We start from the raw sequence: 10,487 nt of genomic DNA on the forward strand, positions 1-10,487 counted from the left end.
GGGTGGTTCAGTGGTTAAGCATCTGCCTTTGGCTCAGGTCCTGATCCCAGGGTCCTGGGACTGAGTCCCATATCAGGCTCCTTAGAGGGAGCCTGCTTCTCCTTCTACTTATGTCTCTGTCTCTCTCTGTGTCTCTCATGAATAAATCAATATAAAATCTTAAAAAAAAAAAGGAAACAAGTAGAAAGTACTGTCTTAAAATCAAAGAAATCTGATATCTTCCTAATTGGCTAGGAGTAGGAAGTAGTAGGAAGTTCTATCTTAAAAATCAAACAAAGCCAATTTCCTCTTAATTGGTTAAGTAAGATGACATAACTTAGTTTATGTTAGTTGAATACCATGAACTAAATGGCAGCTTTGGTTGATGATAACATTAAGAGTATCAACAGAAAAGTGGGAGACATAAGCCAGTTTGAGGTGAGTTAAAGAGTGGAGACTTAAAAAAAATCACCTTTGAATAAAAATAACCTCAACAAGACTGATACAACAATAAACTAACTACATATTTTCATATCAAATGGCTGGTATTTAGTAAAGAAGTCACCAAACCTACCAGAAGACCGAATGACTAAGATTTAAGGAAAAAATAAAAATAAAAGGAATGCATGCGAATATATTATAGAAGCTGTAGTTGATGTGAGGTATGTGAGTAAGTTTGTTTATAGGTGTTGGCTTTCTGTGGGGGGGGATGGTTATTTTTATACCCAATATTGTGAATGGTGGACTAATTTTCGATAAGATCGTGATTGGTGTTATAAGGAAATTGAGAGAGATTGAAGGAGTAATGCTCTTCTGAAACCTCAAGGAAATGGAGATTCAAAGAACAGAATACAAGTGGAGTGACTTTCTTTTTTTTTTTTTTCAATAAATGAAGGGACATATTTTTCTCTTAGAAGAGAAGAGAAGAAAGAGAATGGGTGAACATGTAGATAAGATCATAGGTATGGTAAAATGAATGATGTCCCCACTAAATTCCTATGCACCAATCTCTCAAACCTGTGAATATGTTAGCTGCTGTATCAAAAGGAATTTTGGAAGTATGACTAATTTAAAATTCTTGAGATGAAGTGATTAATCTGGATGATCCTAGTGGGCCAAAATGTCACCACAGGGTTCTTCAAGGCAGGAGAGTCAGGATAAAGAAGGTAATATGAAGATGGAAGCAGAGATCAGAGTAATGCCATTGTTGGAATATGCCCATTAACCAGGGCATGCAAGCAACCTCTAAAGACTTAAAGCAAGTTCTCTCCCAGTGCCTCTAGAAAGAATGTTGCCCTGCTGGCACTTTAATTTCAGTTGCTTAAGACACACTTTGGGAAAACTGACCTCTAGAATTTAAGAGAGTAAACTTGTGTCTTTTCAAGCCAGTTAGCAGTAATTTGTTAGCAATAGGAAACTAATACTAATACTAATAAATTTGATTGTGGGAAGATAAGGAGATTGCAGCTTTCTTTCTTATAAAAGAAAGTATGTCCTAAGATGCAAATAGAGCATTAGAGAGTGAGAGGTAATAGGACAGAAGAGCATGTATAAAAAATTTCATACAAAAAAATGGAAAGTTTAACCAAAAAGAAGTAATAGAGTTTCTCATGAAATAAAAGAGAAAACAGTCTCACGATGTGTATAGGTTTTACTAACAAATCTTCAGTCTTGGATGCAAAATAGAGAGATGTATCCTATGACTGATGCAGAATTGTTTTCAATGTGGCAAAATGAAGTGAAGGATGCACAAGTGATGTGAGAACATTGGCTGGAGAGTGAGTTTTATGAGGGGTAATGAATTATGACAAGAAGTTCTGAAGCCAGAAAATGCCTGATGAATAGTGCTCCAAAAGGTGAAGACAGATGGTTTAGAACTGAAGAGGTTGATGGTTTGTACAAGGTTTGGGGGTGGAGGGGTTTGAATGCATAATTATAGAATATAGTAATCAGAGTAGATAGCAGTGAGAGACAGAGTCCAGGATTTTGGATGATTTATCATATTCATTTTACTTAGTGTAAAAATCACTAATAATGGTACAGAATAATAATTTGAAAAAAGAAACAAATTTAAGTAAGGAACAAAAGTTTTCATTCAGGGAGAATAAATCATCAAGAAGTCAAAAGTGGCAGCAAGAAATAGATGAAGATGATGTAAATGACATTTTATAGATGGAGCTGGCATTTTTCTAATGGAGTAATTTTTTGGAAAGGAGGATTCAATGTTTGGATATTCACAATGAGAAACAAGGATGATATTATTACTACCTATTTAGTTGAGAATACACATGTAGATTTGAAAAATGTGTATAAAACCAGCTATTTAAAATAATCATTAGCACGATAATGAATGATTTCAAAAACCTTTTCATAAACAGGACATACCACAAAAATAAAGCACAATGACATAACATCACTCAGGTTTCCTTAATATACTGATCATTTATTTTTACTAGAAATTTCTAAAGAGAGATATAATGAGAAAATTATTCTTCCTAATAGCCTGACATGGATCTGCTTTAATCTATTATAAATATGAAAAAAATGTCTTAAGGTATGATTGCAAATAGATGCCATAGAATGTTTGATCATCTGTTTTGATTTATATAATATCTCATAAGGGACCTCTGAGTACTTCTACTAATTGCAACACAGAAAATGATAGTAGAGTAATAAAACACTCTCTGGAAAACCAATCCAAGCCTGCAGTGGAGTTTTTAAAATCACACCCTTAGGTATAGCAGCTTTGGACAGATCTGGACTCCAAAGAATTAAAGGAATCTTCAGGCATAAGGTCCTCCAACAATAACAACAACAAAATCATTTCTATTAAATTTTGGCAGCCCAGGATTTGAAACATGGGGATTTTTAGTAGACCATAAAACTCTCAATTAATTACATTAATTAAAGCGTTTTAATTAAAGCAATCATTAATCCTCGATTAAACATAAATCAATATCTCATTTCTAAACTCAGGTTATTTACAATAAGAAAGGAGATACAGTTCATCAAGTAAAAATGAGATGAATTTTAACATTAGCTCTGTTTTTTTTCTACAACTGAAATGGAGTTACCATAAATGCTGCAACTTTTATAATCGTGTCAATAGGTATTGTTTTATGATTCATGTAACTAAGACTTTTTTTCCTAGCATGTTGTTGCTTTAGTCTCCACTGGAAATTAGTTATGTTATAATCATTCTGTTTAAATTGCATATTTATTTCTGAGGACACATAGTGGATTACCTTGATGCCATGTCAGGAAATACATTTCCAAAGTAATTTTCAGAATGACATATTAAAATAGATTCCTTTCAATTTAAGAGGTATTTTTAAAACTGGTTACAAATTTTATTTAGTGCTTTTAAGGAAAAAAGTGGTCCAAGGACAATTTATGCTTCTTAGGGGCATATGCTTATTTAGCAGAAAGACTACTATCTTATTTGGAATTTGGTTAAGCAGAGACATTATCATGAAATTCTACATAAGAAATGTGAAAGCTATAACAGATTCAAAACAAAATGAACCAGATAATGGATTTGCAAGATTAGTTGAAGAGAACAAAATGGCAGTAAGACTCAAATCTTACTTCATTCACTTCCCTAGTCAGACTAGTCTCTCTCTAGTCTTCCTAAAGCCTTTTAACATCACTTTACATATGAGTTTATTCCATAGCTGTATAAGGATAAAAAGAAGGTCAGTGTGAGGCTGTGCATGACTCACCTTATCTCTCTGAACTTTATGTATAAAATTTTAAGAGTAAAAAGCCATATTTTTCTTAATTTGGGTAGTGGCATTACACACATCTGTGAAGTATCCTTCTTACAGAATATTGACAGAGGAACAAAAGGTTGGGTGTTTTTTGAGTGTCTCTCAACAATTAAGATTACCACATATCCTAGCAACTGGCAGAATGAGATTAAAAGGAGGATTTATTCATGATATTTCTATGCATTTGGAAACAGGATTCCATTGGTTGCTGCTTTACCTGAGTTTTTATTTTGAAATTTTTACTTTTTTAAATTGACACTGTGGTCAATTAAAAATTGACAATAACAACTGTGGTATGACACTTTGTTACATGTAAACTTCCCTGTCCTTTCACAACCTTATCACTACTTAAAGCTGCCCCCACCACCCTATGAACATGTCTGCTTCTCTGAGACCAATACCACTGGCTTTGCAGTCTTCTTGGGATCACTACTTTTATCTATTGAGCTTCTGGCTCCTCATCCCCCACCTTCTTGTATTAACAGTAGCAGCTGCTTTATTCAAAATCCTTCAGTGGTTTCCCATTATATCTTGAACAAAACCTAAACTCCAAAGCTGATATGATCAAGCCCCTGCCTACCTTTGCAACTTTGCCCCGAACTTCCTCTTGGTCACCAAGCATTCAACATACAGGTTGTTTTCTAGAACCTCAAATAAGCCTATTTTCTCCCATCTCTGAATTGTAATACATATTTTTTCTTCTTCTCATCAGCAGCAAGATGCTTCTCTTTCTTAAGAACTCAAGCTAAATGTTCTTCTCCCAGAATTGTGGTATAAAAGAGTCCATTTGTTCAATAAGACTGCTCTGTCCTTAATACTAAAATTTTCTCATTAAGTGTTGGTTCATAATAAAAAATTGACTTATGTCTTCCCACAGTAGAGAAGACCCATTTGACTTTTATGAGACAATCTTCCAGGACTCTGAGCCATTGGCAACCTTGAAACAACATTTAACTATCATTGTCAGGCCCAGAAACTATTCATCAATCTCTTTCTTCTATTTGCCTTCAGGAACAAGAGTCCTCTACTGCTGTATGTTGAACCACAATTTAAAACTTTCCTCCCCTTTCCCAACATTGCGCTTTCCAAAAAGGTTGCCAGTTTCTGATGTATTATATATAATCTCTGGAGAAGAAGCAGTGTTGGGATAATCACAAGTCACAGAGTGGGATCCCAGACTCCAGGTGATTTTTATCTTGGCAGCAAAGCATATTTGATATACACTTCATTTTTACCTCAATAAAATGTTGAAAATGTGTACTAAAACACATACTGGAATCGTAAATATTATAAAAATTTATCCTATATTAGACATTCTTGGCTTTTGAATCATTTCAGGTATATGAGAGTCCAGAGTTTGGAAGAATTCCTGAGGAACATCTTTATTTTCTCTGGTTTGTAAGCCCATCTTTCCATTGTGCTGACTGATGCTGACTGACATTCCCACCCAGGCTTTCTTCAGAACTTCAAGACTGTCCGTCTTTCCCCCTCCCTTGTGGTTCTATACATAGCCAGTCTTTTGACATTTCATATTGTATCCCAAATCATTTAAAAATTATTTTCCTGCAAACAGTATTATTTTATTCCCTAAAGAGCAATTTTGCATCACATTTTTACATAATAAAATATCTCCTGCTTATCTTTTAATGTAATGGGTTATATTAAAAATCACAGACCTTTTATTATCATGACATGACTGGATATTTTGCACAAGTCTATGTTATCAGATTTTATTAATTACTCACTTGGTTACTGTATTTAATTTTAGTAGCATCTTATTAAGGATATTAATATGTCTATTTTTGAGATAGGTTCATGATTGTAAGATTGTGTTTATTGTGTGCTTTCAGTTCCTGCTTTTTATAAGCACATGGCTCCTTATCAGGCAAGAAGCAAGAAACAAAACATGATTTCTCTCTTTTTCTTTCAATCTCCATAAATGTCTCCTATAGGTAGATCTTAACTGGAAACTAACTGTAGAATATGGAAGGATGAATGTGAATCTGAGTGAGTGAGAAAATTTGGATAGCTAATACTGCCCTTGTTTCTTTATCTTGTCACTAGACTGCAGTTAAAATGAGCTAAAACCTTCCTCCATTACTCTTCTCACTTTTACTTTTTTCTGTTCTTAGCTTCCTTTTGTCCTCAGCTATTCTAGTTAATTACCTCGATGTGGCTTAGGTGGTCACTGTTTCATCATTTGCAACATGGCTCAAATCTTCATTCTCAGGTAATCTTAGCCTTCAACAGCCTTGCTTCCATGAAGTTGCTGTAAATTTTCATTAACATTGTGACAGGAATAGTAGTATTATGAAGCAGAGCAGAGCACACCATGGGTTCCTTGCAAAAATCTTCCTCATATGCACAATGCAGCAAATTTGAGTAAGAAAAATCACTGCTTTAGTCTACATCATACTTCTCTTATTGCCTATTATGAGTATTATGATCTCATAAGACTAAAATAGCAGGCGTGCCTGGATGGCTCAGCGTTTAAGCATCTACCTTCAGCTCAGGTAGTGATCCCAGGGTGGTGGGATGGAGTCTCACAATGGGCTCCCTACTGGAAAACTGCTTTTCCTTTTGTCTGTGTCTCTGCCTCTGTGTATCTCATGAATAAATAAATAAAATATTTAATAAAAAAATACTAAAATGGCCAAGAATCAATCTAAATTTCTAGATCAATTGAAGCATTGTTAACTACCCTGTCAAAGGAAAAATTGTATTGAACAAAGCTAAAAAAGCAAGACAGATTTTATTCAAAACTATTGCAATAGGGGAGGGAAACCAGAATTCATCCTGAGCTTAACCCCATTCAATTAAAAAAAAAAAAGAGAGAGAGAGAGAGATTTTAATTTGAGCTGAAGGAGGAGGAATCATAAGCCATTTGCATTTGCTAACTGGCTTTACTCAAAGGTAAAGTAAATCTGCTATTTTCATGGCAGTTTTTACAACTTGGTCTGTCATAGTTCGGCTCCTACATGCCCACAGACTGAAATACAAGGGGCTCTATCTCCTTCGATAATTGCATTTCAAAGAGATGGTTCCCAGGTCCTGGAGAAAGACATTCCTGGATTGTAAAACTGGCAGGAGTTATTAAAAAGGATTTATATTTAAAAGACAAAATTTAGGAATAAACAATTACAAATTTTCTGAAATAAATGCTATAAAAAAAGGGCGATTGGAGTTTAGAGCCTAGAGTCAGGAAAAAGCCCATGTAAAGTTCAGTCTAGTTGAAGTTAAGGTCAATTAATTGGTCAATCCTGATGGAGTTATTTCTACATGACATAGTAACACCTGTAAATAGGAAACAAAATGTTTATGTCTCTCTTACATCTACTTTTCGATACCTGAACTAAATGTCATTCATATAGAAGAAACAGAATTATTTGTCAGTGACTGATTTAGAACCAATGCTGCATCCTAAACCATAGCCCACAATCAGTGACTCTCATTGTCCATCCCAGGAAGGGCTAGACAATAATGTGTAAGAGCTGGAGATGTTCATTCCCACTGAGAACTCAGGGCTATTTCATTGGCTACAACTACCCACCTCTACCAGGGCATTCCAAAGTACATCTTTTTGCGCTTTTTTTTCTAGGATGTTGGCCCTCTTTTTACAAATAAATTGCCCAGTATTAGCAAACACTCCTGGGTCCTGTTAGTTAATAGTTAGTTTGCCAAACATACATGACAAAATGGCTTCAAAACCACAATATCTCTAATTCTTTAGTTTCTTTTTTTCTGGAAATATAGTATCAACTGTATATTTAGTGTTAGCTATATATATAATTTTAAACTCTGTAGTAGCCATATTAAAAAAAGATTTAAAATATTTTACTAATATATTTTATTTAATTCACTTATTAAAACATTTTAACATTAAATTCACTTATTAAAACATTAAAACAGGAAGTGGATATTGTAATGGACACAACAATATTTGACTTCATCCAGAAATGTCCAGTACTGTAATCTCATGCTGAGTATATGACCACTAAATCTGTTTCAGAGATTTAGCTGAAAGACGAGAGAGAGAGAGAGAGAGAGAGAGAGAGAGAGAGAGAGAAGACATTGCTAGTTGCTAGAAGTAATGCTTTGAACATAACATATTTTTCCTCCCCTTTTAGTTTAGCAAACTCTTTCACAAATTACCCATGGTCTGATTATATGAATTTGAAAACCATAGAACACTTTTGACATCCCAGGTTCAACTTCTTAACTGGCACCCTGGGATAGGCTGGTGTTGGAATATAATTATAGATCAAGACTCATCGCCGAGTGGTAGGAATGAAGAAAATTGACAGGCACTTGAAAGATAAGTACCTAAATTAAGGTCTTAATGGACTTCCAATTAATGCAAGACAGATTTCATCAGACAGTGGAAGGAGGAACTATCTTTCCTGACTAGAAGGGCTCAGTGGAATGTGGAGTTTGTGGTCCTTGGAATACTTAAATGTCATCATTACAACTTTCAGGGACTTTTTTTTTTTCCAACGAGTAACTTTACCAAAGCAATCTGGGAAGTCTGTGAATTCAACCTACATAACAATTTATTGTGCACTGGTAACAAATTCATCATATGATTTTTGGCAATCTGATAATATATAATATATGACATATATATATATATTTTAAATTTGCTATATTTTTATGACAGTAAGAAACTTCATGCTTTTCTTTCTGTACCTTACCTTGAGCATCAAATTGAAAAAAGCCTGTTGTTTTCTCTCTTTGATTTTTCAGTGCTGTGAGAAGCAAGGGCTTCAGAACCCTTGTCTTTTGCATGGCGAGTGCAAGTGTTCTGTTTACCAGTGCTTGGTCCTCTATAGCTGTGCCTTCCCTTCTGCAGGCATTTTATTCCAGAAAAACCACAGGTAATGATTTAAATGACAGTTTTGACATTATGTGCCAGAGATTACTACAGTCCATTCTCTAATGTTAGTCTGATCCTCATTGCCTTTAAGCCTACAGCAGGTCAGAGAGCCCTCCTCCTCTTATCCTTGAGGGTGAGCTATTTGCCACCATATTTGGTACCGATTACCGAGTCACTCAGTACGTTTAATGAAAAAGAAATTTAATACATTGGAATCTTCAAAACAGCAACAGAATCCCAAAGAAATTGGAACCTAAAATATTTGAGCTACTCAAGAGAGAACATATAGTGTCGTATATAAATTGTGAGATAAGTAGATTTCCACAGATATTTAATGTGTTTCTTAAGTGATATATTTTTATTGTAAATTAGTATAATCATATTTATTGATCATTTTCCGTGTGCCATGAATCTTGAGATTGAGCTGTGTTTTATTTGTATTATTACACTGATCACAGAGGAATCATACAGGATTAGTCCTGGTACAATGATTTCTTTGCCAGTAAAAATATGAGGCAAATGGTGGTAAAGCAACCTGGCCAAGGTCACACTATTGTTAAGACCTGAACCAGGCTTGAGGTTGAGTCTTCCTTTTCTGACTGAAAACCCCACGTTTTCAACTATTATGTACTACAGCATCTCAAAATATAAAGTCACTAGTGGTATCTGAGAGGGCACTAAATTTTGATAGAAGAGCCAGTTCTTGCCAAGCTGTTAAAAACATACATTTAATGTTTGTTTCTTCTCGTGCCATGCATAGGTTAATCTAGGAAGAAAAGTGAAGTTCAGAACAATGTACAAGTATTTTGATTTAGAACCTATCCATTATTACACTATTATCATTGTAGATGATATTTGAAGGAAATTTTTAATGCCCATCCTTTTATTTGCAGGGTATGCAGTAGCCAAAGAATATTATTTTCTTGATTGTATTCTTTCTTGCAAGGAGAGAAATGAACAAAGTGATCATACATGTTCTTTCCAGAGGTTTTGAATTTCTTTCTAATTAGTATTTTAAAACTTTAAAACTTATACGCAGAAAAATACAGATATCATAAACATATCTCTCAATGCATTTTTATAAATCGACCCTTTATAAACCTCATCTAGATCCTGGATTATAATATTACCTGCACCTCAGAAGCCTCCCCCATGTCTCCTCCCAACACCACTTTCATTTTTTCCAAAGTAACCTTGTGTTGTCTTCTAAATCCATAATACATTTGCACGATTTAAAATTATATATAGAAGAATCATGTGATATATATTCTTTTGAATTTGGCTTCATTGATTAAGCATTATCTCATTTATGTTGTTTATATCTGTAGTTAGCTGGTTTACTTTGATGTATAATATTCTACAGCACAAATACCACTATTTATCCATTCTATCATTGCTGAAAATTTGGGTTATTTTTCATTTCTGGTAATTATTATTAATAACGTTTTAATTAGAATTCTCATTCATATTTTTGATGAATGTTTACACACATTTCCATTGGGTAGAAACATGTTCAACTTGGCCATAATATTCCTAGAATTTACAACTCTGATTTTGACTCCCATTGACTGTATGAGAGTTCTTGTAGATCTATGTCTTCACCAACATTTGGTTTTGCTAGTCTTTTCCTTGTAACTACTTAAGTGAGTGTGTAGCTATGTTTAATTGTTCTTTCTGAACGCGTTTTTGCATGATTGCTAATATAATTGAGCACCTTTTTGCATATATTTTTGACTAAGTATCTCTTGAAGTCTCTTGCCTATTTTTCAGTTATGTTGTCTTTCTTGATTTACACAATCTTCATATACATTTTGGATATTAGCCTTTAATCAATTATATGTTTTTCAGATATTATCTCACATTTA

General features: G+C 34.1%; 1 pseudogene; it reads right to left on the reverse strand.

Annotated features, from left to right (window-relative positions):
- The window catches only part of LOC129516480 (heterogeneous nuclear ribonucleoprotein A1-like), a 112,520-nt pseudogene extending 102,675 nt beyond the window's left edge, over positions 1-9,845 (reverse strand).
- Between the last annotated feature and the right edge of the window lie 642 nt (positions 9,846-10,487).

Source organism: Nyctereutes procyonoides, unplaced genomic scaffold (assembly GCF_905146905.1).
Source record: "Nyctereutes procyonoides isolate TBG_1078 unplaced genomic scaffold, NYPRO_anot_genome, whole genome shotgun sequence".
Classification (NCBI taxonomy): Eukaryota; Metazoa; Chordata; class Mammalia; order Carnivora; family Canidae; genus Nyctereutes; species Nyctereutes procyonoides.